The sequence below is a fragment of the Sus scrofa genome, chromosome 2, assembly GCF_000003025.6.
Source record: "Sus scrofa isolate TJ Tabasco breed Duroc chromosome 2, Sscrofa11.1, whole genome shotgun sequence".
NCBI lineage: Eukaryota > Metazoa > Chordata > Mammalia > Artiodactyla > Suidae > Sus > Sus scrofa.
Genome location: NC_010444.4, coordinates 52,357,943 through 52,384,746, shown reverse-complemented (window position 1 = coordinate 52,384,746; position 26,804 = coordinate 52,357,943). Strand labels below are relative to the sequence as shown.

The window sequence follows — 26,804 nt, the reverse complement described above, 5'->3', positions numbered from 1 at the left end:
TCTGCATCCTCTCCCTTCCCTGATTAGCAATTTTTTGAACCTGCCCTTTGGAACTCAGGGAGGGTCATGGAAGCTGAAGCTTATTCCCTAAAAGCAATAAATGCAGACACAGAAAAGCTTGTGTCCGGGAGCCCCACAGGTCCCTGGTCAGTTTCACATCTTCCACTAATCTTAAACACAGAACATTCAATACTGAGAAATGCCCCTAAAGGATTCCAGACACACTGGTTCCTATGGGCTGAATGTGTTCCCCCAAAATGCATAGGTTAAACCCTAATTTTACCCCAAAATTATGTTTGCCTCAAGGTGGATATGGTGCCAAAAGACATAAGCAAGCTAAACCTTAGGAGAAGGAAGAATTTATTATTACTTGCAGAATAAAGAGAACACTGTGAACCTTTCCCAAAGCAGTATCTCTCCAAACAGCAAAACTGGGGAAATTTTAAACTAAGGGTAAATGCATATTCATGAAGGGGACTGAGCAGAGGAGAATTTAGCATAGAATTGGAGGAAAGGTAAACAGAGTCCAATTCTTAGTTGATTGAAGTCAAGAGGGTCAACCCTATCATTTCATCCTCCCCCTAGGCAGGGGCCTTATTTCCTGCAGAACTCAAAGATACATCATTATGAATATCCCTTGAGGAGGAACTCAGACTCTGCTTCATCATTAAGCAGTCTACATTACTGTCTGACTGCCTTTTCTCTGTACTTGCATTCCTTTATTTCCTAAGGTCATTAATAACTGAGACCTGTTCAAGGGCAAGCATTGCATCCAGGCTTAGATCATTATTATGAAATAGCTTAGGCCAAAAGTGGATTCTCATGTCAAGAAGTCATTCCTAGTTCTCTTTCTCTGGGGACCCCCAACCTATCTGATGACACTAATACTCAATGTGATAATATTTGGAAGTAGAGCTTTGGGAGGTAATGGATTTGATTAGGTCATGAGAGTGGAGTTAAAACTGCATGACTTAGATTGGGACTTGAATCCACCACCTTTTAATTAAAATTACACACCAGGTTTCAGGATTTACTGAAGTTTCAGGTTCTTTTTGTCTCAGTGAAGAAGGAGTTCAGCAAAAGGCCAAGTGATGTTTGTGCTGAATAGAAATATGGAGGCAGAGTTTTAGACAGAGGAAAAAGAAATAGCTTTATTGCTTTGCCAGGGAAAGGAGGCCACAGCAAGCTAGTACCCTAAAGAATGTGTCTTCCCTTGCGAGATATTAGAAGGTGGTTTTATAGATTTGGGTGTAGAAAATAAGGCCACCGATAAGGATCAGGGTAGATTCAAGTTTGTATTTTTCTTCAAAGCCGGTGTTTAGTGGCCCCAGGACTGGTTCTGATGGTCTTTGAGATTATTGCACCCATTACCTCTTTTCTGGAATGAAGAATTTCAAGTAGTTATCATCTTTTATTTGTTGGAGGTTTTAGTTCTGCAGAAGAACTCAAAGATATTGTTATGTATATCCCTTACAGAGAAGCCAGAACATTTCCCCAAGTAGCACTATTGTTTCTTGACTTCTCCTCCCTTGTCTCTAAATCCCCTCCCTTCCCTGATTAGCAACTGTTTGAACCTCATATTTGGAACTCAGGGAAAGTCATGGAGGCTGAATGAGGCCTATTCTTACAAACAAGAAATGGGTAACACAGAAAGACTTCCATGCCCAGGACACCACAGGGCCCTGCAGTGATATGTAAGAAATACATTTATTGAGCTAGATAGAGTGTGGGCCATCTCAGAAGGAAAAGCAGCCTGGATGATACACATTCCATGGACAGAATGTGGCCTATCTCAAAAGGTTATAGAGTGGCCCACAAATATGTGATAGTTTTTATAGTCTGGGTAATTTCATAGGCTAACAAGTGGGAGGATTATTCCAACCATTTTAGAAAAGGGGCAGGGACTTCCAGAAATTGGGTCACTGTCCACTTTTAGCTTTCATGGTTGGCCTAAGAACTGCCATGGCACCTGTGGTAATGTCATTCAGCACACTAATGTATTACAAGGAGTGTATAATGAGGCTCAAGGTCCACTGGGAGTTGAATCATCTGCCATCTTGGACCTAGTTAGTTCTAATCACCTATGTCATATCTTTAACAGCTGTGTCATTCTTTAAAGTTTGGGCCCTGCCCACTTTCCCTCCTGTTTCAGAGAAGTGACATAAGTTTTTGCTATCTGCATGCATGCATCAAGGAAGGCCAAGTGAGGACATAATTGGGAAGAGAGTCCTCACCAAGACCACAAACATACAGATCTCAGACATACAGACTTCCAAAATTTTTTGTTGTTTAATTCATCCAGTCTATGGTATTCTGGTATAGCAGCCTGAACTAAGATACTATTTCTTACCTCATTGGGGAATAATAGTTCAATTTCCCCTTGGTAGTCAGGGTCATACATCTGAGTCAACACTGTAACTCCCTTTTCTACCTATTGAAACAGAGGCATGAGGAATGCAAAGAGGTCTTGTGGCAATTTTAACTTCCAGTTCAGTGGAATCATTTACCTCCTGCTCAAATTATTCCTCTCTCTGGAACCTTCCAGAGATATCTAGGCCAGCAGAGCATAAGGTCTTAAAGACAAGAAGCAAATTTTTGCTAATGAGTCATTAGGGGTAATAGTAAGTGTGCCACTCTAATTTCACACTTGTTTTCCTAGACCTGTGAATCCTGGCTCTGGGATTATAGAGTGAACACTGAAGGATTTACAATCTTCTGGAGAACCTTGCTACAGCCCTACAAGGTATTTTCACGTAGCTGGCACTGTCACTGTCTTTAAAAATTCATTCCACTATTTTATCAAATAGGCTGATTCAAGAGAATGGGGACTATGGTAAGACCAGTAAATGTCATGTCCATGGGCCCATTGCTGCACTTCTTTTGCTGTGAAGTGTGTTCTTTGAGAAGATGTAATTCAAATGTAGAATACCATAGTGGTAGATAAAGCATTCTACAAGCCTTTGGATGGTAGTTGTGGAAAAGCATTGCATTAGGGAAGACAAATCTCTTTCTAGAGTAAGTGCCTATTCCATTAAGAACAAAACGTTGCCCCTTCTATGATGGAAGTGGCTCAATCTACAAAATAACTGGCTAATCACCCTAAGTAATGATGCTTTATTAAGGACTCTGTTAGTCCCTGCTGCTGACAGATTGTGCACTCAGCAATCACTCCAATCACGTCAACCTCAGTGAAGGGAAGTCCATGTTGCTGAGCCCATTGGGCAATGACAGGAGTGCCTGGGGAAAGAGGTTGACTGATATCCACATAACTGGCAATGTCATTGATTACTAAAATCCTTCTCTGCTGAGATCACTCTATGGTGAACATTCACTTGGGGCATAAATATCCATATTTTTCACCAATTCAGGGATGTCTATCTAAATACCTCTTCCCCAGACTTCCCTGTCACCAATTTTCCAATCATGTTCCTTCCAAGTCCCTAACCATACAGCCAAATCTTTGGCCACAGCCCATAATCAGTATATAATCACATAACTGGCAACTTTTCCTTCTAAGCGAATGGAACAACCAGGTGCACTGCCCAAATGACTGCCTAATAGAAGGATTTATCTTCACAATGCCCTTTAGGCATGTCTCAGAGATATAATGCTGTAGCTGTTTAGTTCTTCCTGGTACCTGAATTTTGTGCAGAACCATCTGTAAACCAGGCTGAAGTCTTCTATTTCTCTATCAAGTGATGATTGAGTACTACCCATGAGGCCATAAGTGCAGGCTAGGAGAGAGAAGGCAATGGGCATTCGGGTCACTTCTTCATGTAACTTTCTTATGCCTTCAGGGCCTTCCCAGGACTAATATATATATACCACTTCCATGTCATGATAGAGTGCTGCTCTACACACCCAAATTTACAGTGTAGCGGGTCAGAAAACATCTAATACATGATGGGCAGCTCAGCTTGCATGGCAACATGGTTTTCCACGGTTAAGCATTCAGTCTACTAAGGCCCAATAGAAAGCCAAAAGCTGCTTCTGAAAAGGACAATAGTTATCCACAGAGGATGGCAAGGCTTTGCTCCAAAATCTTAAAGGTTTATGTTCTGATTCACATATAGCAGCCTGAATCCAAAATGTATCTCTATCTGCCAGTGACACCAGTACCATTGGATCTGTGGGATCACATGACCTAGGAAGAGAGCAGATTACACAGCAAGCTGTATCTGTTGAAGAACCTTCTTTTGTTCTGGGATCCATTCAAAACTAGTAGCTTTGGGTCACTTGGTAAATGGACCAGAGTAACACACCCAATTAAGGAATATATTGCCTCTAAAATATAAAAAGGTTCACTAGAGGTTGTGCCTCTTTCATGGTAATGTAATAGTCCAGATACAACTTATCCTTCACATAGAAGAGATATCTCTACCTGCTCTACACCATGGGACTTCTAGAAATTTCACTGAGGTGCAAGGCCCCTAAATTGTTTGATTTACTTCTCATTCCCTGACACACAAATGTATTACTAATAAGCCTAGATTAGTTGCTGCTTATGCTCATTTGTTCCAATAATAACAATGTCATCAATGTAATAGAGAAGTGTGATATCTTGTGAAAGAAAGGCTTTCAAACTAAATAATGACATAGAGATGGAGAGTCTATATAACTCTGAGGTAGAACAGTCAAAATATATAGCTTACCTTGCCTGCTGAAAGCAAACTCCTTCTGGTGGCCTTTACTAATGGAGATGGAGAAAAAATTATTTGCCAAATCAATAGCTGTATACCAGGTACCAAGGGACGTGTTAATTTGCTTAAGCAATAAAACCACATCTGGTACAGCATAGTGGCCAACCAGTTAAGCTTACAATAATCCACTGTCATTCTCCAAGATACATCTATCTTCTGCACAGAATAAATAGGCAAGTTGAATGGAGATATTGAGAAATCACCATCCCCACAATTTTCAAATCTTTGATGGTGGCACCACTCTGCAATCCATCCAGGTGTGTATTATTGCTTTTGGTTTATTATTTTTCTAGGTAGGGACAGTTCTACTTCATTCCACCATAATAGCTCTTGCTTCAGAGTTGGGATAAACAATGTGAGGATTCTGCCAGCTGCTGAGGATGTCTATCCCAATTATGTGTTTAAGAACTAGGAAAATAACCACAGAATAGGGACAGAGACCCATTGAGCCCATTGTGAGCTGGATCTGAGCTAAAGCTCCATTCATCCCTGGACCTCCATAAATCCCTACTCTGATTGGTGGACCACAATGATGTTTTTGATATCCTAGAGTCAGTATGAGTTCATAGGTAGTATCTTGTAATCCCCAAAAGGTCTGATCATTACCTTTTTCTGAATATACAGTCACTCTGGTAAAAGGCTGTATGCCCTTTGGGGAAAAGCTGGGAGAAATATTAACAGTATGAGTTTTTAGCAATGTTATCAGGGACCTACCTTCAAGGGATTCTGAACATATAAACTGAATCAAGTCTGGGGATTGATTGAAATGTTGTGACTCTATGACTCAAGTCAAATTATTGTTTACTTGACTTAGAAATCTACTTAGACAGATGAAGTCAAATCTATCTATTTCACTCCTTGGAATATCATGATCAACTAGCTAATACCACAGGTCTCTGAAAGTCAGGCTATTCTGATTTCTTCTTTGACTGTTATTCATTATGGTAGTGACATCCACCTTGCCTTTAGTGACTGAGTACTGCCACATGGACCCTGCCATCTCTTAATCCAGTTATTCTCATTATATTTAGCTTTTTTTCAATTCACTGGCAGTAGTTCCAAGTTCCAATCTACAGAAAGGAGTGGAAACAGGGCTCTTCAAGGATGCTTAGACCCTTCTTACAAAATTGCTTCTCAAAATCATGAAAGATCTGTTCTCTGGACACTTGCAGGGTCACTGATAGCTCTTAGATGACAATTCCACTTTAACATTCCAAGCACCCTAAGCCTTGATTACCCTCTCTGCAGTACACCAAAGCAGGTCTAATGTTTCAAGTTCATTCACTGTGGGTCACTTCTCATGGCCCACAGTGTTTCAGTCAACCAACCAAACTTTTACAGCCCATTCTAACTCCTTAAACTGCAACACAAACTCAGAATACCTGATTAGTGGGCCCATATCAATATATTTTGGCATGATCCAACTTTATGGTTCTTCCACCATTATCCCATCCTCTATATCCATTCCTACATATATTTCCCAGATTTCTGTGTCTATAAAATGGAAAAATCAAGTAGCTGTTTTAGATTGTGGCACACTTCCTCATGGATTGTACTTCATACCTCACCTGTAGGGGCCTTCTGGAACTCCAGTCTAGTTATAGGTCTAGAAACAAAGAGCAGTGTGGGGGGCGTGTAGGTCCATCAGTAATGTTTTACAAGGCAGTTCCTTCAGGGGAGGTCATTACAATCTCATCAGTCAACGCAGGATGAATCTCAGATAGGAGGCTGCTTCCACTGATGAAGAAGATTCAGCAAATTTAGGGGATCACAATTTAAAAATGTGCAAAGGACTTGTATAGACATTTTTCTAAAGGAGATAAATGAAAGATCAAAAAGATGCTCAACATAACTAGTCATTCAGGAAATTCAAATTAAAACCATAGTGAAATATCACTACAAATCTGCTAGAAAGGCCATCATCAAAAAGTAAAGTGATAACAAATGTTGGCATGGATGTGAAGAAAAGGGGACCCTCATGAACTCTTGGTGGTATTATAAATTGGTAGGGCCACTATGGAAAACAGTGTGAAGGGACCTCAAAAAAAAAAATAGAACTATAATATAATCCAACAATAGTAATGACATTGAAACAATCTAAATATTAATAATGGATGGATAAAGTTGCCGTGTGTGTGTGTGTTATGTGTTTATACATATAGCACACACAATGGAATATTAATTAGCCATAAAAAATGAGGTAATTCTACCATTTGTGACAACATGGGTGGACCTTGAAGACACCATGATTACCCTGACAGAGAAAGACAAATTCTGTATGATCTCACTAATATGTAGACTTTAAAAAAAAAAAAAAAAAAAAACTCATAGGAAAAGAGACCAGACTTGATTACTATACCAAAAGCAACAGGTAGGAGCAGAGGGAACTGGAAGAAGATGGTCAAAACATACAAACTTCTAGTCATAAAATAAATACTAAAGATGTGATATACAGCATGAATTCCTATAGCTAATACTGCTGTATGAGATATAGGAAAATTGTGAAAAGAGTAAACCCTAAGATGTATCACAAGGAGAAAAATGTTTTTCCTTTATTCTCTTCTTTTTTTGCCTTTTTATTGTGTCTATATGAGAAGATAAACATACTGTGGTAATCATTTCACAATATATATAAATCAAATTATCATGCTATATGCCTTAAACTTATACCCTGATTATATCAATTATTTCTCAATAAAAAGGGGGAAGAAAGAATTTAGGGGTTCAATGCTCTCAGTTTTATCAGAATCTTACCATCTTCTAGGATTCCATTTCTTCCAAATAAATGCTCTCACTTTAATAGTAGACGCCATGCAGGTTTGGAAATTCAAATTGCATTGTAGTTCAGTCACTCATATGGTGATATTCCAGGTTTAGTTTTCAGCAATCTCAACTCTGTGGATGCTGGGGAAAAGGGGGACCTCTTTAAGTACAGACATAGAAGTTTTCAGGTCATTTATGAAGTAATTGAGCTGGGAGTTCAAGTCCCTGAACTCTTTTTTTTTCCTCCACTTTTTCCAGCACTTGAAGAGCAGAGAACCAAATTTATTATACTTACTGGTTTGACAAAAATATTCAAAGGTAACATATACATAGTCACCCAGAACATTTCCTCTTATAAATTATTGATTAGGTGCATCTAATTGTGATATTTTGCATATCTTTATGCCACATCATACCATGGACTAACAGTACACTTTTTACTGAAAATATAGTCATTAGTATATTTAAATTTAATCAGAATAGAGAATCAATTCCAGAAACCCCAGAATCAATTCAGAAAACTCATTCATAAGATTCAGTTCCTCTAGAGCCACTCTTGGAATCAAAATCTATGCTAGTGTTCTCCAGAGAAACAGAACCAGAGATAAGTAGATAGATGATAGATAGATAGTAGATATAAATATATGGTATATAGATATAGATCTATAACTATATATTATATATATGTATATATAACTATATATTATAATTAATCACCCAAAAAGGCAAATTTACTTTTAAACCTTTGTTTGGTGAACCTGATATTTTAGATGCCATTGGACATTTTAGTTCTATGTTTTTGTACCTCTTTTGTTTATTTATTTATTTACTTATTTATTTTTTATTTTTTAGGGCCACACCTGGCTGGGGCCATATGGAATTTCCCAGGCTAGGGGTCAAATCAGAGCTACAGCTGCTGGCCTATGCCACAGCCACAACAACACAGGATCCGGGCCACATCTGTGACCTACACCACAGCTCACAGCAACACTGCATACCCAATCCACTGAGTGAGGCCAGGGATTGAACCTGCATCCTCATGGATACTAATTGGATTCATTTCTTCTGTGCCACAACAGGAAGTCTTTCTTTCATTTTTGAATAAAGGAAGTTGGAAGAAAAAAAATAAAAAATATATATAGCTTTATCTATGGAATGAGGGAGAGAGAGATGATTGTGGAGGTTTTGCAAGTCCAAAATTGCAGACCAAACTATCAGGATTGAGGCTCAGAAATGAATTATAGTTCAATTCCAAAGGGCAGTCAGCTGGCAGAGTTCCCTCTTCTTATATGGTGGTCAATTTTTTTCTATTAAGATTTGCAATTTATTGCATGAGACCCACCCATATTATGGAGGATAATCTGCTTTAATCAAAGTCTATTGATTTAAGCATTAATCTCATCAAAAATTACAGAAATATCTGGAATAATGTTTGATTACATACCTACTGTGACCCAGCTAAGTTGACACATAAAATTAACCATCACAAGTGAACAGATGTCAGATTTAACAGAAAAGTCTCCAAAGTAGTTGCTATAAATATGTTCAAAGGAAGCCATGGTTAAAGAAGTAAAGGAAGATATGATGGCAGGAGTTCCCATCGTGGAGCAGCAGAAATGAATCCAACTGGGAACCATGATATTGAGGGTTTGATCCCTGGCCTCACTTAGTGGGTTAAGGATCCAGCATTGCCGTGAGCTGTGGTGTAGGTCGCAGAGGCATCTCAGATCTGATGTTGCTGTGGCTGTGCTGTAGGCTGGCAGCTGTAGCTCCAATTGGACCCCTAGCCTGGGAACCTCCATATGCTGTGGGTGTAGCCCCCCCAAAAATGGAGATTCTGGAGTTGAAATGTATAATAACTGAAATAGAAAATATTCTCGAGGGGGTCAACAGTAAATTGACCAATTTGGAGATAGATCAATAGAGATTATGCAATCCAAAGAGAAGAGAGAATTTTTAAATAAAGAAAAATGAAGGTTGCAGCAGAGAAATGTGTCACCATTAAGTACAAGGCATATACATAATGGGGGTTCTAGGAGAATAGAAAAGAGAGGAAAAACCAGAAAAAATATTCAAAATAATAATGGCCTGAAAATGTCCTGAATTTATTTTTAAAAATTTATCTACACATACTCATCATGGATCAGTAGGTTAATAACCACCTGGCTAATAGCCATGAGGATGCAGGTTTGATCCCTGGCTTCACTCAGTGGGTTACACATCCCACAGTGCCATGAGCTGTGGTATAGATCACAGACCTGGCTCTGATCCTGCCTTACCATGACTGTGGCATAGGCTGGCAGCTGCAGCTCTGATTTGACCCCTAGCATGGGAACTTCCATATGCCACAGGTAAGACTGTAAAAAGAAAAAAAAAAAAAAACAACTCTAAGTAGGATAAACACAAAGAGATCCATAAACAGATACAAAATATTTTTTTAAAAAAAAGCTAAAAGACAGCAACAAAGGGAAAATCTTGAAAGTCGCAAGAGAAAAACTACATTTTACTTACAAGGGAACCCCAATAAGATTAAGAGCTGGCTCCCCATCAGAAAAAGTAGAGGTCTGAAGGTAGTAAGATAACATATTCGAGAGTTCAAAGAAAAAGAAAACTGTCAACCAATAATTTTATATTAAATAGAGTTATCTTTCAAAAATTAAAGTAAAAGATATTCCCAGATAAACACAGAGGGAATCTGTTGCTAGCAGATCAGCCTTACAAGAAACACTAAAATATCTTCAAGATGAAAGCAAGTGATATCAGACATTAATTTAAATCCATACCAAAAAAAGGACAGTGTCAAATAAAATTATGCAATTGCAAAAGTTTAAATGCACATTTTTTCTCCTTTCTTCTCTTAAGTAATTTAAAAATCAATGGTATAAAATGATATGTATATAATATATTATTGTGCCTATAACATATAGAAATGTAATATATTTGTAAAAAGCAGCACAAAGGAGGATAATGGGAGCAAAGCTGTACTGGGTAAAGATGGCTATTCAAATTCATAGGAACAAATCAAGAGACAAATGATAATGTATAAATATATACTTGTTCTCATTTTTTAGTTTCTTTAAAAAATATGCTGTTATACAAAGTAAAAATTATAACAGTTACTATCGTTATTTTTATAACATTCACCAATGTGATAAAGCTACATAGGAGTAGTGTTTGTATGCCAAATGAAATTTAGCTGGCACAAATACAAAGATGAATCTGATGTAAAGTTATACATAGCAAGCCTTATTACAACTTCTGAGAAAATAATTAAGAAAAATATGTAATGGAGTTCCTGCTGTTTCTCAGCAACAATGAATCCAACTAGTATCCATGAGGATGTGGGTTCAAACCCTGGCCTCACTCAGTGGGTTTAAGATCTGTCATTGCGATGAGCTGTGGCATAGGCTAGCAGCTGCAGCTCCAATTTGACCCCTAGCCCAAGAATTCTATGGTGTGGGTGTGGCCCTTAAAAGATAAATACAGGAGTTCCTGTGGTGGCTCAGTGGTTAACGAATCTGACTAGGAACCATGAGGTTGCAGGTTCAATCCCTGGCCTTGCTCAGTGGGTTAAGGATCCTGTGTTGCTGTGAGCTGTGGTGTAGGTCACAGACGCGGCTCCGATCCCGCATTGCTGTGGCTCTGGCATAGGCTGGCAGCTACAACTCTGATTACACTCCTAGCCTGGGAACCCCCATATGCTGCAGGAGCATCCTAGAAAAGGCAAAAAGACAAAAAAAAAAGAGACAATTACATACATACATATGAAAATTTTAAATGTAGTAAAAATTCATTAAATAAAATAATTTATTGGAAAATATTCACTAAATGCAAAAATAGTGAAAAGAATAGAACATAGAACAAAGAAGATTTGAGATATATAGAAAACATTTTTTTTAGGGCCACACATGTGGCCTATGGAAGTTCCTGGGCTAGAGGTTGAATTGGAGCTGCAACTGCTGGCCTATGCCACAACCACAGCAACACAGAATCCTAGCTATGCCTGTGACCTACACACATCTCATGGCAACATCGTATCCTTAACCCACTGAGTGGGGCCAGGGTTAAAACATACATCCTTTTGGATACTAGTTGGTTTCATTATCACTGAGCCACAGTGGGAACTCTGAGAACAAAAATTTATATGGCAGATATCAGCTCAACTATATCGATAATAACATTAAATGTGAATGGATTAAGTAACACAATCAAAAGGCAGAGATCATCAGCCTGGATTTAAAAAACAGTTCCAACAATATGCTGTTTAAAGGAGACACTATTTATTTTTTGTCTTTTTTTTTTTTGTGCCATTTCTAGGGCCACACCTGAGGCATATGGATGTTCCCAGGCTAGGGGTCTAATCGGAGCTGTAGCCACCGGCCTACGCCAGAGCCACAGCAACGCAGGATCCAAGCTGTGTCTGTGACCTATACCCGCAACCTCATGGTTCCTAGTCGGTTTCATTAACCACTGAGCCACGACAGGAACTCCCAAAAGGAGACACACTTTAAATTTAAAAATACAAACAGAAAGAAAGTAAATTGATGGAAAATGATATATCATGCAACAACAACAAAAAATAAATAAAGCTGGAATGGCTACACTCATTATAGAAAAAATGGATTTCAGGGAAAATATATTACTAATTACATGCAAGAACATTTTATAATGAAAAGGGGCCAGTCAATCAGAAGGATATAAAAATTATTAACACATATACACCGAACAACAAAGCACCAAAAAACATGGCAGAAATGAAGGCAAAATAGGCAATTCAACAATAATCAGAGACTTCTATTTAAACCCCAGGCCATTAAAAAACTCAATAAATTTTAAAAGCTAAAAATCATATAAAGTGTATTCTCTAGCTATAATGAAATGAAATTATAATCAGTAACAGAAAGTTTAGGACACTAATAAAAACATGTAAATTAAACACAATCCTAAATAATTAGTCAAAGAAGTATCAAAAGAGAAACTAGAAAATTTTTGAGAGCAATGAAAGTGAACACACAAAATACCGAATATATGGAATTCAGCAAATGTGATATTGCATTTTCCCCATTGTCCTCACAAATTCTATGTTTCCCTGTATTTTTCCTGGATGTCTTCCACAGTGACAGAAGAGTCATTAAATTTCTCTCTAACTGCTTAAAGCACTGCCTAGGGAGAGAATAATACCAAAAAAAATAACAGTTTGAAGCTTTCTTGTGGAATGTTTATGACAGGTGCTCTGCAGAAATTTGACCCTTAGGTTTTCTTTATTTTTAATTGGTAGAAGTTGTAAGATGTCACTGAAAACTATGAGAGGTTTTCTTGCACTAGATGGCTTAAGACTCTTAAGTTCTTTGTTATATGATAGCTGCTGGAGTGGATGTTCAGCTAAAATGTGAAAATAAGCTCCCACTGAGTATTTTCCTTTTCCTGCCTGACTTGGTGCTATGTGAGTTGGTGAGAGGGCTTTTCTCACTGCCTTATCCCAGAATCCCTCTGTAAGCTGATGCCAGGATATGTAGGCAGAATTTTCTCTTATACAGCAATGGGGATGGGAGTGAGATACACATGACAGGCTTTCATTTTGCTTTAAGAACAGAGAACTTTGGGGAAAACATGGGTTAGAAAAGAGGATGTAACCAGCAGTCTTGTGTGGTGTACATGTCATGTTCTATATCTCATACTCAAGAATAGCTAGCTAATGCATCAGAAGGGGCATGCCAAATCTAAATCCTCACCAATGAATAATTCTTCTTTAATACTAGTATATTATCACTTCTAACTTATAGAACTAGGAGACACATGGCTTTAGTGACACATGTATATACATATATCCATAAATATTTCTACACATAATCATGTATCTATATTAAGCTAAACATGATTTCATACTGATGTCTCAAATTCTACTCTATTAGCACATGAATAACTCTGCTGTCTTTTCCTTTCTTATTCAGAACCTCTTAATCCAACAAAACAATTCCCGCCATTGGGCAACATTTTTCATTTTATTTTCCTTTTTATGGCTGTACCAGCGGCATATGGAAGTTTCAAGGCTAGGAGTCAAATCACAGCTAAAGCTTGGGCCTACACCACAACCACAGCAACACCAGATCTGAGCAACATCTGTGACCTAGGCAACAGCTTGCAGCAATGCTAGATTCTTAACCCACTAAACTAGGCCAGGGATAGAACAGGCATCCTCACGGAGACCACTTTGGGTCCTTAACCTTCTGAGCCACAATGGGAACTCATGGTTATCCTTTTTCTAAATTGTGTAGCTCTAATATAAACATGTATGGGGACAGAGCAAGATGGTGGAGGAATAAGAGGTGGCACTCAACTTCTCCCACAAACACATCAAAAAAACACATCTACATGTAAAATGACTCACACAGAACATCAACTGAATGAGGGAAGAAGAACTTAAACCTCCAAAAAGGGCAAGAAACTCTTGACATAACTGGGTAGAACAAAAGAAAAAAAGAGAGAGAAAAGGAATCAGGATGGGACTAGCATTCCTGAGAGGGAGCTGTGAAGGAGAAGTGGAACCCACCTCCTGGGAAGCCACCTAACTGACAGAAAGATCAGCCAAGTCAGAAGGACCTCAAAGTTGCTGAGAAAAGTGCAGCAGCTGGACTGAGACTGGTAAAGCAGAGTGAGAGCAGCACAGATCATCTGAACCACCGGCCCGGACACTATAGCCTGAGAAGCTCATGTGGGGGCTAGGCACTGAGACTTAGGCTCTGGAGGTCAGTCCCTGGGAGAGGACTAGTGTTGACAGTATGATGACAGCCTAAGGGGCTAAGGAGCAGTGTGCCATGGGCAGGGGAGCAGAACCCTACAGGCTGGGCAGTGGAATACCAGGGCAGAGGGAACCCAGAAGAAGGTCCAGACCTTCAGGAGAGGCCAGACGCCATTGTTGGGGAGGGCAAGAGGAGGAGGGGCAGATCACCATAGGAAACTCCCTATGCCTGAGCATGCATGCACATGCCCATGGGCTCTCAAAGGGCAGGGCAGCTCTGGCACAGGCCACGGGCAGTGAGAAGGGACTTGCTAGTTTATGGGAAACCAGGTGGCTCTGGCGCAGGCTGCAGTTGGTGAGAAGCTACTCACTAGTCTACGGGAGACTGGAAGGCTCTGGCACAGGCTGCAGTCAGCAAGAAGCCACTCGCTAGTCTACAGGAGACTGGGTATTTCTTGTGAAGGCAACTCTTGTGTGGACAGACACCTCTTGTGTGGCCTAAGGGCATCAGGGGTTTAAGGGCAACATTGTGCCTAACAAGCACCATATGCTCTTGCTCTCACTTCCCTGGGAACACACCTGTCCTGCAGTTGCCACTGCCAAATTCTCTGGGTGGCACCCAGACGCTTGATCACTGTCCCTTCCCAGGAACCTGAAATTATGAGCAGCTTGTGCAGCACCTCCTATGGGGGATCAGCAGATGAGGTGTTTCTTGAATGGTCTACAGGAGACGGGGCAAACCACCACAGTTATCTCTGGCTCTGGAGGAGGGAGCTGCCTGCCACCACTAGGGGTCTGTGAACAGGCACCACTTGCAGCCCCAATCCCCTCAAGGGCACCACGGAGGAGGGCATTGTGACTGAACATCACCTGTTGGTGCTCTCACACACCTGGGAACACATGAGACCTGCTGCTGCCACTGCTAAATGCTCCGGGCAGTACCCATTCACCTGATCTCTGTCACTTCCCAGCATCCTGCAACTAGGAGCAGCCTGTGCAGCACCTCCTATGTGGGCGAAGTGAGATGGGGTGCTTCATGGATGGTCTACAGGTGGCAGGGACAAACCACTACAGTTATTGCTGACTCCAGAGGCAGTTGTGGCCTGCTACCACTAGGGGAACAGGCACCACCTGAGGTTCCAATCACCTCAGAGGAGGGTATTGCAATCAAACACAAGTTGTTGCTCTCACTCCCCTGGGAACTCATGCACCCTGCTGTTGCTATTACCAAATGCTTTGGTCACCTTTTTGATCTGCCTAGAGCTCATTACCACTTCCCAGGGCCCTGCAACTAGGAGTAGCTTGTGCCACCTTCCTGCAGGTCATTGCTGCTGTTGAGAGCCCAGAGACCAGGCACTGACTGCTGGCCCTACCCATTTCCTCTTTCTCCTGGGGATAATAGCCTGCTCACATGGAAGAAAGACACCAGATATTCAAATTCCCACACCAAAAGTAAATAGTAACACCCCCCCAAATACAAAGGGGTGCACTTGCGTGGAAGTAGCCCTACAAAACTACAGTTTGGCTTCCCCAAACTCACAGAAAAAGAAAAACATAGCAAGATGAAGAAGCTCAGAAACCATTCCCAATTAAAGGAAGAGGAGAATTCACTTAAAACAGTCAACAATGAAACAGACCTCAGCAATCTAACAGACATTTAGTTCAAAAGGAACATAGTGGAAATACTGAATGAATTAAGGCTGAATATCAAGTAAGAGAGGATATGAACAGTAATGCAGATTCCTTTAGAAATAAACTAGAAAATATAAGGAGGAGCCCAGAAAAAACAAAAAATTAATTTGCAAAGATGGAAACTGAGCTAAAGGCAATAAAGAGCAGAATGAATAATGCAGAGGAATGAATTAGTGACTTGGAAGATAGAATAATGGAAATCACCCAATCAGGACAGCAGACAGAAAACCAAATGAAAAAAACATGAAAGCAATATAAGAGATCTATGGGATAATATAAAGCAGGCCAATCTACACATAATAGGAATTTCAGAAGGAAAAGAAAAAAGAAAAGGGGATTGAAAATATATTTGAAGAAGTTATATCTGAAAACTTTCCAAATCTAAAGAAAACTGATATCAAGACACAGGAAGCACAGAGGGCCCCAAACAAGTTGAACCCAAACAGGCCCACACCATGGCATATTATAATAAAAATGGCGAAAGTTAAAAATAATGAGAGGGTTTAAAGGCAACAAGAGAAAAGAAAGTGTTAATTATAAGGGAACCCCCATAAGGCTATCAGCTGATTTCTCTACAGAGAAACACTAAAGGCCAGAAGGGAGTGGCAAGATATACTTAAAGTGCTGAAAAGAAAAAACTTGCAACCTAGAATACTCTATCCAGCAAGAATATCATTTAAAATAGAAGAGAAAATAAAGAATTTCTCCAAAAAACAAAAGCTAAAAGAGTACAGTAATACTAAACCCATTCTAAAACAAATACTGAAAGGGCTTCCCTAAGTAAAAAAAGAAAAAAAAAAAAAAAAGAAGAAATGTAATGGAGGAAAGCACAATTGGAAAGCAATCACATAAATAAGCCAGCATACAGATCTAAACATGAAGATGTTAAAAAAAAAAAAAATAAGACATCAAAATCATACAATGTAGGGAAGGAAATAAGAAAATATAAGTTGTTTTTTTTTATTTTAATGATGCATTTCAGCCTATAGGACTATCAGGCTAAAGCAAACAAATATAAGAGGGGGTTAACATATTTAAAAAACAGGGCAACCACAAATCACAACTGAATATTACATTCACAAAAACTGAAAAGAAAAGTACTCAAGCATAAAATAAATGGAAACCATCCAACCAAAAAATGAAAGGAAGAAAAGAGGAACATAGAGTCAAATGGAAACTACCATATGACATAGCAACCCAACTCTTGGGCATATATCTGGACAAAACATTCCTTTAAAAAGACACATGAGGAGTTCCCGTCGTGGCGCATCCGAATCCGACTAGGAATCATGAGGTTGCGGGTTCGGACCCTGCGCTTTCTCAGTGGGTTAACGATCCGGCGTTGCCGTGAGCTGTGGTGTAGGTTGCAGACTTGGCTCGGATCTCGAGTTGCTGTGGCTCTGGCGTAGGCCGGAGACTACAGCTCCAATTGGACCCCTAGCCTGGGAACCTCCATATGCCGCGGGAGCGGCCCAAGAAATAGCAAAAAGACAAAAAAAAAAAAAAAAAAAGACACATGAACCCACATGTTCATTGAAGCTCTATTCACAATAGCCAAGACATGTAATCAACCCAAATGTCCATGGACAGATGATTGGATTAGGAAGATGTGGTATATATACACAATGGAATACCACTCAGCCATAAAAAAAGAACAAAATAATGCCATTTGCGGAAACCTGGATGGAACTAGAAACTCTCATCCTGAGTGAAGTAAGTCAGAAAGAGAAAGACAAATACCATATGATATCACTTATATCTGCAGTCTAATATATGGCACAAATGAAACTTTACACAGAAAAGAAAATCATGGACAGGGAGAATAGATTTGTGGTTGCCAAGGGGGAGGGGGAGGAAGCAGGATGGATTGGGAACTTGGGTTAATATATGCAGACTATTGCCTTTGCAATGGATAAGCAACGAGATCCTGCTGTGTAGCCCTGGGAAATATGTCTAGTCACTTATGACGGTGCATGATAATATGAGAAAAAGAATCTATGCATGTATGTGTAGCTGGGTCAACATGCTGTACAGTAGAAAATTGACAGAACACTGTAAACCAGCTATAATAAAAAAATAAAAATCATTATATAAAAAAACATGTACAGCAGTATCAGAATTGTTATCCCTATGAAACACTACTTTATCAGCTGGGAGCTTGTGGACACTTCCATTTGCCTTAGCCTTATGGACTTCACTTATTTCCAGAGTTACTTATCTAGGTCAGCATCTTATTCCCCCACACCCTTCAGTAAGATAGCCTCATACATTAAAATAAATTTAGATTATTTTTAATAATTTTAAATTCTTTAGGAATTCTCATAACCTCCTAATTTTTTTTAAAAAAATCATACATTGTTTTCTCATTGTGCTATAAAGTTGTATGGGTTTTGATAAGTGCTTACTGTTTTTATTCACTATTTATGTACCACACAGAAGTTCACTACTCTAAAAATTTCTCTATGTTTTACTTATTCAACCTTTTTTTCCTTCTTTACCCCTGGCAGTGTCTATCTTTTGAAGGTCTCTCAAGTTTTGCCTTTCACAGAATGTCGTATAATTGGAAACAGGCTTTTTAGTTTTTTTCTGGATGGCTTATTTCACTCAGCAATATGCATTTTAGATTTATATATTTATTTTCCTGGCACGGTAGATCATTTATTTGATTTTTTTTTAAGGGCCACACCTATGGCAGATGGAGTTTTCCAGGCTAGGGGTCAAATAGGAGCTGTAGCTGCCAGCCTATGTCATAGCCACAGCAATGCAGCATCCAGGCTGCATCTGTGACCTACACCTCAGCTCATGGCAACATTGGATCCTTAACTCACTGAGCAAGGCCAGGGATCTAACCTGCATCCTCATGGATGTTGGATTCATTAACCACTGAACCACAATGGGAACTCCTTTTTTTTTTTTCATTTATTTTTAATCACTGAATAATTTTCTACTGTATGGATGTACCACAGTTTGTTTATCCATTCCTCTATTAAAGGGCATCTTGCTTGCTTCCAGCTTTTGGTGATTATGAATAAATCTGCTATAAACATGCACATGCAGGTTTCTGCATGGACATAAATTTTCAAATCTGTTGGGTATATGCCTAGAAGCATGACTGTGTGTCATTTTGTTATGAAAGATTATGTTTAGTTTTGTAAGAAAGTACCAGATTGTCTTCAAAGAGGCTGTAGCATTTTGCATTCCCATTACCAATGACCATTCATTTTGTTCCCCATTCTTTCCATCATTTAGTGTTATTATTTATTTGATTTTGGCCATTCTAATAAGTATGTACTGGTATCTTATTTTTCTAACTTGCAATTCCTTAAGGACATATGATGTTGAGCACCTTTGTGTATGCTTATTTGCCGTCTTTCTCTGACCTGTCTATTCTGATATTTTGCCCATTTTTAAGTTGAGTTGTGTTCTTGTTGAGTTTTAAGAGATCTTTGTATATTCTGAATACACATATTTTATCAAAATTCTGTTTTATAAATTTTCTCTAATCTTTAACTTGTTTTTTCATTCTCTGAACAATGTCTTTTGTAGAGAAGAGCTTTTAGTTTTAATACATCAAAAAAAATTTTATAGATATTATTAGCAGTATTGTTTGAAAAATACATTATCAAACCCAAAGTCAGAACATTTTCTCTTATGTTTTCTTCAAGAAGCTTTATAGTTTATCATTTTACATTTAGGTTTATGATCCATTTGAGTTAATTTTTGTAGAAATTGTAAGGTCTACATTGAAGTTCTCTTGTTTTGTTTTTTTGTAAATTACTTTTTTACAGAAGTTCTCACCATGGCTCAGTGGGAATCCGACTAGGAATCATGAGGCTGCAGGTTCAATCCCTGGACTTGCACAGTGGGTTAAATATCCGGCATTGCCGTGAGCTGTGCCGTGAGCTGTCGCAGACACAGCTCAGATCTCGCATTGCTGTGGCTCTGGTGTAGGCCAGAGGCTACAGCTCCAATTCAACCTCTAGCCTGGGAACCTCCATATGCCATGGGAGTGGCCCTAGAAAAGGCAAAAAAGACAAAAAAAAAATAAATTACTTTTTACAATTTTTACTTTATTTATTTATGGCATGCAGAATTCCCAGACCAGGGGTCAAATCCACAGCAGTGACCTGAGCCACAGAATTGACAACACAGAATCCTTAACCTGTTGAGCCACCAGGGAAATCCTCAAGTCCTTTTATTGCATATATGTCCAATTTTTCAGTGCCACTTGTTGAAAGACTATCCTTTCTCCATTGAATTGTCTTTGCTTCTTGGACAAAGATAAGTTGACTATATTTGTGTTGGCCTATCTCTGGGCTCTGTTTTCTGTTCCACTGATTTATGTGTCTGTTTTTTTATCAATAATACACTGGCTTGATTATTGCAATTTATGGTAGGATTTGAAATTGAGTGGTGTTAGTCCTCCAAATTTGTTCTTTTCTTTAATGTTGCATTGTCTATTCTAGATCTTTTGCCTTTCCATATAAAGTTTAGAATCAGTTTGTTAATATACACTATAGCTTGCTGGGATTATATTTGGAATTGCATTGACTATATAGATCAAGTTGGGGAAAAACTGATAATATAATTGAAATTTCCAATCCAAGAATTGAGACTTCCAGTCCATTTACTTAGATCTTCTTCCAATGTTTTACAGTTTTCTCCATATAAATTCTTTATATATTTTGTTAGACTAAGTATTTCATATTTCAGGGTTTTATTTTATTTTTCTTTTTTTTAGGGCCTCACCCACAGCAAATGGAAGTTCCCAGGCTAGGGGTCAAATCAGAGCCATAGACACTAGCTGACACCACAGCCATAGTATCACCAGATCCAAGCCATATCCACAGTTATGCCTCAGGTCGTGGCAACACCAGATCTTTAGCCCACTGAATGAGGCCAGGGATCGAACCTGTATCCTCATGCATACTGTTGGGTTCTTAACCCACTGTGCCACAGCAAACTCCAGGGTAATATTTTAAATGGAACTTTAAAATTTCAAATTTCAATTGTTCATTGTAGTATATAGAAAGTAATTCTTTTTTTTTTTTTTGTCTTTTTGTCTTTTTTTTTTGTTGTTGTTGTTGTTGTTGTTGTTGCTGTTATTGTTGCTATTTCTTGGGCCGCTCCCGCGGCATATGGAGGTTCCCAGGCTAGGGGTCCAATCGGAGCTGTAGCCACCGGCCTACGCCAGAGCCACAGCAACGCGGGATCCGAGCTGTTTCTGCAACCTACACCACAGCTCACAGCAACGCCGGATCGTTAACCCACTGAGCAAGGGCAGGGATCGAACCCGCAACCTCATGGTTCCTAGTCGGATTCGTTAACCACTGCGCCACAACGGGAACTCCCAGTAATTCTTTTTTAATAGACTATCACTTTTTGATTATGGTAAAATATATAACATAACAAAAATTTATCATTTAATCATTTTCAAGTATTAAATACTTTCTTTATTTTTCTTTTTGGTTAAACCCATTACATGTGGAAAGTCCCAGGCCAGGGAGCTGACCCAGAGCCACAGCAGTGACCCAAGACACTGTAGTGACAACACTGGATCCTTAACCTACTTCATCACAAGGGAAATCCACAAGTGGTAAATATATTCTCATTGTTGTGAAATTAATCTCCAGAACTTTTTCTTCTTGCAAAATTGAAACTCTATACACTTAAGCAATTCTTTCCCAATTTCCCTTCTTCCAAGTCCCTGGTAACAACCATTCTATTTTCTATCTCTATAAATTCAACTACTCTATGTACCTCATATAAGTGAAATCATGCAATATTTGTCTTGTTATGATTGACTTATTTCACTTAGTATAATGTCCTAAAGATTAGTAACTTAATTTTGTATATTAACTTTGTACCCTGTGATCTTACAATATTTGCTTATTTTAATTAATTGTTTGGGTTTTTTGTCAATTATTTGGAATTTTATATGTAGACAGTTGTATCTTCTATAAATAGCTTTGCTTCTTTCTTTCTAATATTTAACTTCTGATTTTTTTTTCTTTTGTTATTGCACTCGCTATGAGTTCCAGTACAGAGTTGAAGAGGAGTGCCAAGAGAGGACACACTTGCTGTGTTCCAACTCTCAGGAGAGCATCCAGTTTTCATCATTATGTATGATGCTAGCTGTAAGTTTTCTGTATATTCTCTCTCAAATAAGAAAATTTTACTCTATTACTAATTTGCTGAGAATTTTTATCAGGAATGAGTGTTGGATTTTGTCTGTTTTCTGCATCAATTAATATCATATGATTTTTCTTCTGTAGTATGTTGATGTGACTAATTACATTGATTGATTTTTAGGATGTTGAATCAGCCTTACATACCTGGAATAAATCCCACCTTGTTATGTTGTGTAATATATATTGTTTGTTTTTATTTGTTAATATTTTAGTAAGCATTTTTTTGAAATGATGTTCATAATAGATAATGAGCCATTGTTTTCATTTCTTGTGATGTCTTTATTTGGTTTTGTATTAGGATAAATCTGTCCTTATAGCATGTGTTCGGAAGTGTTCCCACTGCTTCTATTTTCTGGAAGTGACTCCGAAGAACTGGTATCCATTCTACTCTAAATGTCTCTTAGAATTCACCAATGAAACCATCTGGACCTGGTGCTTTCCTTTGAGGAAGTTTATTAATGATTTATTCCACTTCTTTAATAAACATAGGACTATTTGGCTTATCTAACTCCTTTGTGAATATTAGCAATTTATGTATTTCAGGAAATTGGTGTTTTCATTAAAAACATCTGATTTCTGAGACTGAGATTGTTCATAGTTTCCCTTTATTATCTTTCCAATGTCCATGGGATCATTAGTAATGAACATTTGATACTGGTAATTTATATTTCTTCTCTTTTTTCCTTGTTAGCCTGATTTTGTTTGATTGATTTTTTTTCCTACTGGTTTCTCACTTTTAATTTTACTGTTTCTATGCTGATGTTCTGTTCTGTTTGCTTTAGGCTATTGTTTCTTCTAGTTTCTTAAGGGAAAATCCTAACTTATTGATTTTATATTTTCTCTAATATATACATTAAATGCTATAAATTTCTCTCCACACTACTTTCACTGTACCTCACAAAATTTGATAAATTGTACTTTCATTTATTTCAAAAATGTTTTTATTCCTCTTTAAGCTTCTTAATACATTATTTTTAAATGTTTTGTTTCATTTCTGAATATATGAGAATTATCTGCTTTCTGTTAATTGATTACTAATAATCACAAATTGTGCTTTGAAAACATACCTTGTATGACTTCTACCATTTCAAATTTGTTAGGATTAAAAATTCATAACATTAAAATTACCGTCTTAACCCTGTATACTTAGACATGGTTAAGATGGTAATTTTAATGAATTAATGCATATTCATATTGTTGTGCAGTTAATCTCCTGAACTATTTCATACTGCAAAACCGAAACAATACCTATTCAATAACAACTCACTTTTTTCTGCTCCCTCCATCTCCTAGAAACTACCCATTCTTATAAATATATCTACTCTAGGTATCTCATATAAGTAGAATAGTATAGTATTTGGCTTATTTCACTTAGCATAATGCCCTCAAAGTTAATCCATATTGTAGCATGTGTCAGAATTTTCTTCCTTTTTAAGGCTGAATAATATTCCTTTGTATTCATATACCACATTTTGCTTATCTATTCATCTGTTAAGGGACATTCGATTTGCTCCTACTTTTTGACTATTGTGAAGAGTTCTGTTTTGAATATGGATGTGCAAATAGCTCTTCAAGAACCTCTTTTGACACATATTTTGACTCTCCTTTGTTACTTACATATTTAAGATTGCTTCTTAGAAATTTAAGATTGTCTTCTTAGAAAACTGACCCCATTATCACTATGTAGTACTCCTTTTAATTCTTGATAATTTTCATTATTCTAAATTCTTCTTTGTTTGAAATTAATATAACTGAACTCATGCTGAGATGGCAAATTAGTAGGATGTGAGGCTTACCATTCCTACAAATACATTGACAATACATTTACATGAGGAAGTATTCACACAGAAAATTTGCTAAAAATGGACAAAAGACCTCAGGATTATTATAGAGCAAGAAAAACTTCATGAAACCAAATAGGACAAAAGGAAGAAAGAATAAAAAGAAGTGAAAATAAGCAAGACAAAACCTGCAACCTTAGGAGAGGAAAACCTCCTGCACCCTAGGAAGTTTCCCCACAAGTGAGGAGATAAGCCAAGACAGAGGAGAAACTAAACAATCATGTAATGTGGTTAAAACAGAAACAGGAGTTCCCGTCGTGGCGCAGTGGTTAACGAATCCGACTAGGAACCATGAGGTTGCGGGTTCGATCCCTGCCCTTGCTCAGTGGGTTAACGATCCGGCATTGCCCTGAGCTGTGGTGTAGGTTGCAGACGCGGCTCGGATCCCGCGTTGCTGTGGCTCTGGCGTAGGCTGGTGGCTACAACTCCGATTCAACCCCTAGCCTGGGAACCTCCATATGCCGCAGGAGCGGCCCAAGAAATAGCAACAATAACAACAACAACAACAACAACAACAACAAAAAGACAAAATAAATTGGCATCGACATTTAAAAAAAAAAAAAAAACAGAAACAATACTTCAAAAATGGTCAGTTCTATAGGCAACCATATGTGTTGTGAACTAAACCTCTGGCATGAGAGATCAGACTCAAAGAGAAAGCTGGGGCTGGCTATATTGGAATAAAACAGAGTTGGTTGTGCAAAAACCACCTGGAGGTATTAAAGTTATGGAAACCACAACTGAAGGTGTGTAAACAGACAACCTAGTTGTGCTTAGAGGTTAGGTCCCATTGTTTGGGGGTTCTCGAAGGAAGGGGTGGGAGCCACCATTACAGCTTTGTTCCCTGTGCATGCTTTCTCAAGGTGCAGAACAATGTCTTCTTCAGCTGTTGGAGCCACTCAGCAGCAGCTGCTGCCTAGCAACAGATGGAATGCAGCCTTACCCTTAGGGCTACAAAGTTCTTGGAGCAGGCAGAGTAACCACCTGGGGGAATAACAGAAGCTCTCAGTTCCTGCTTGTAGCCCCGATGCAAGTGGTACCCAACCCGTGCCAGAAGAGATTCCAGTGGTAACCATTCCCTGTGAGAGATGCAAACTACCCAACCTGGGAAAACGCAAGTACTGTGGCTGTGCCCAGTGGCTCTGAGGGACTTACGCTAGTGGTGCCAGTTCCAAAGGAGTAGAGAGTTGGCTGCCAGTGTCCATTCCCCATAGGAGCTGTAAACTGCCTAACCCAGGAAAAGTACAAGCTCTGGGGCTTCACCAAGTGGCTCTGCAAGGGCTCATGCTAGTGAGGCTGATCACACACCAGAAGAGGCACCACGGCCTGTTTCCCCACAGGAGGTGCAAACTGTCCAACTAGGAAAAGCACAAATTCCACTGCTCCACCCAGCTACGTGGTAGCAGGAGGGGTTGGATGATATACTGCAGCCCTCTTGTGGTACAAAAGAAATCCTGTGAACTGTGAATCATTGCCACCTACTTCACAGATGCCATCTATAGCAGCCAGAAAGCTCCAGGAGAGGGAGTGTGATACCATTGCTCCAAATACATTTTCTGGGTACACATGAACTGCTACCACCACTGAGAACTCCAGGACTGGGCACTTGCTGCTATATCTACATACCTACAGTCAAGGGGATGTTAAAAAGAAAGGTAGACATTATGAGATGACAAAGAAGTAGTTTTCAGAAAAGGAACAAGACAAAAACACACACACACACACACACACACAAAAAAAAAAACCTACTAAATGATGAGGACATAGGGAATCTACCTAAAAAAGAACACAGAGTAATGATAATAAAGGTGAACAAAGATCATGGAAAAAGAATGGAGACACAGATGGAGAATTGAAAATAAATGCTTAACAAAGAGCTAGAAGTTTTAAAGAGCAAGATGAACATCACAGTATCTGAAATGAAAAATACTCTATAAGGAACCAATTACAAGTTAAAAAAGCAGAAGAACAAATAAGTGAGGTGGAAGAGAGAGTGGTGGAAATCACAGAAAAAAATAAAGAAAAAAGACTGAAAAGAACTGAGGATAGTCTAAGAGACCACTGGGACAAACATTAAATGTACCAGCATTTGCCTCATAGGGGTTCCACAAGGAGAAAAGAGACAGAAGAGCCAGAGAAAATATTTAGAGATTACAGTTGAAAACTTCCCTAATATGGGAAAGGAAACACTCACTCAAGTTGAGGAAGTAGAGAGTATTTGATACAAAATAAACCCAAGGAAAAACACAGTGAGATACATACTTATCAAACTGACAAAAATTAAATACAAAGAAAATACATTAAAAGACAAAAGGCAAAAGCAATAAATCATATACAAGGCAACTCCAATAAGGATAAGAGCTGATTTTTCAGCAGAAACTCTACAAGCCAGAGGGAGTGGCAAAATATACTTGAGGTGATGAAGAGGAGGAAACTAGAACCAAAAATACTCTACCCAGCAAAGCAATCATTCAGATTTGATAGATCAAAAGCTTTTCAGACAAGTAAAAGCTAAAAGAATTCAGCACCTCCAAACCAGCTGTACATCAACTACTAAAGGAACTTCTCTAAGCGGAAAGGAAAAGCCACAATTAGAAACAAGAGTATTAACAACAGAAAAAGCTCACTGGCAAAGGCAAAGATATATAAAGGTAGGAAATCAGCCTTTGATAAATATGACATCAAAACTAGCAAGCATGAGAAGAGGAGAAGACAAACGCAGAACATTGAAAATTCATTTGAAATTAAGAGACCAGCAACCAGAAACAATTCTGCACACATAGAGATGGATATATCAAAATTAGATGGGAACCACAAATCAAATAACTGTAATGGTCACACACATAAAAGAGAAAAAGCAAGCCAAACATAACACTAA

General features: G+C 38.6%; 1 long non-coding RNA gene across 1 annotated transcript; it reads right to left on the bottom strand.

The window, feature by feature from the left end:
* On the bottom strand, window positions 1–26,315 carry LOC106509424. The gene is made up of 3 exons (XR_002341584.1): window positions 25,082–26,315; window positions 7,455–7,604; window positions 1–6,437 (listed from the first exon to the last, which is right to left on the bottom strand). It is a non-coding gene; the product is annotated as an uncharacterized LOC106509424 (long non-coding RNA).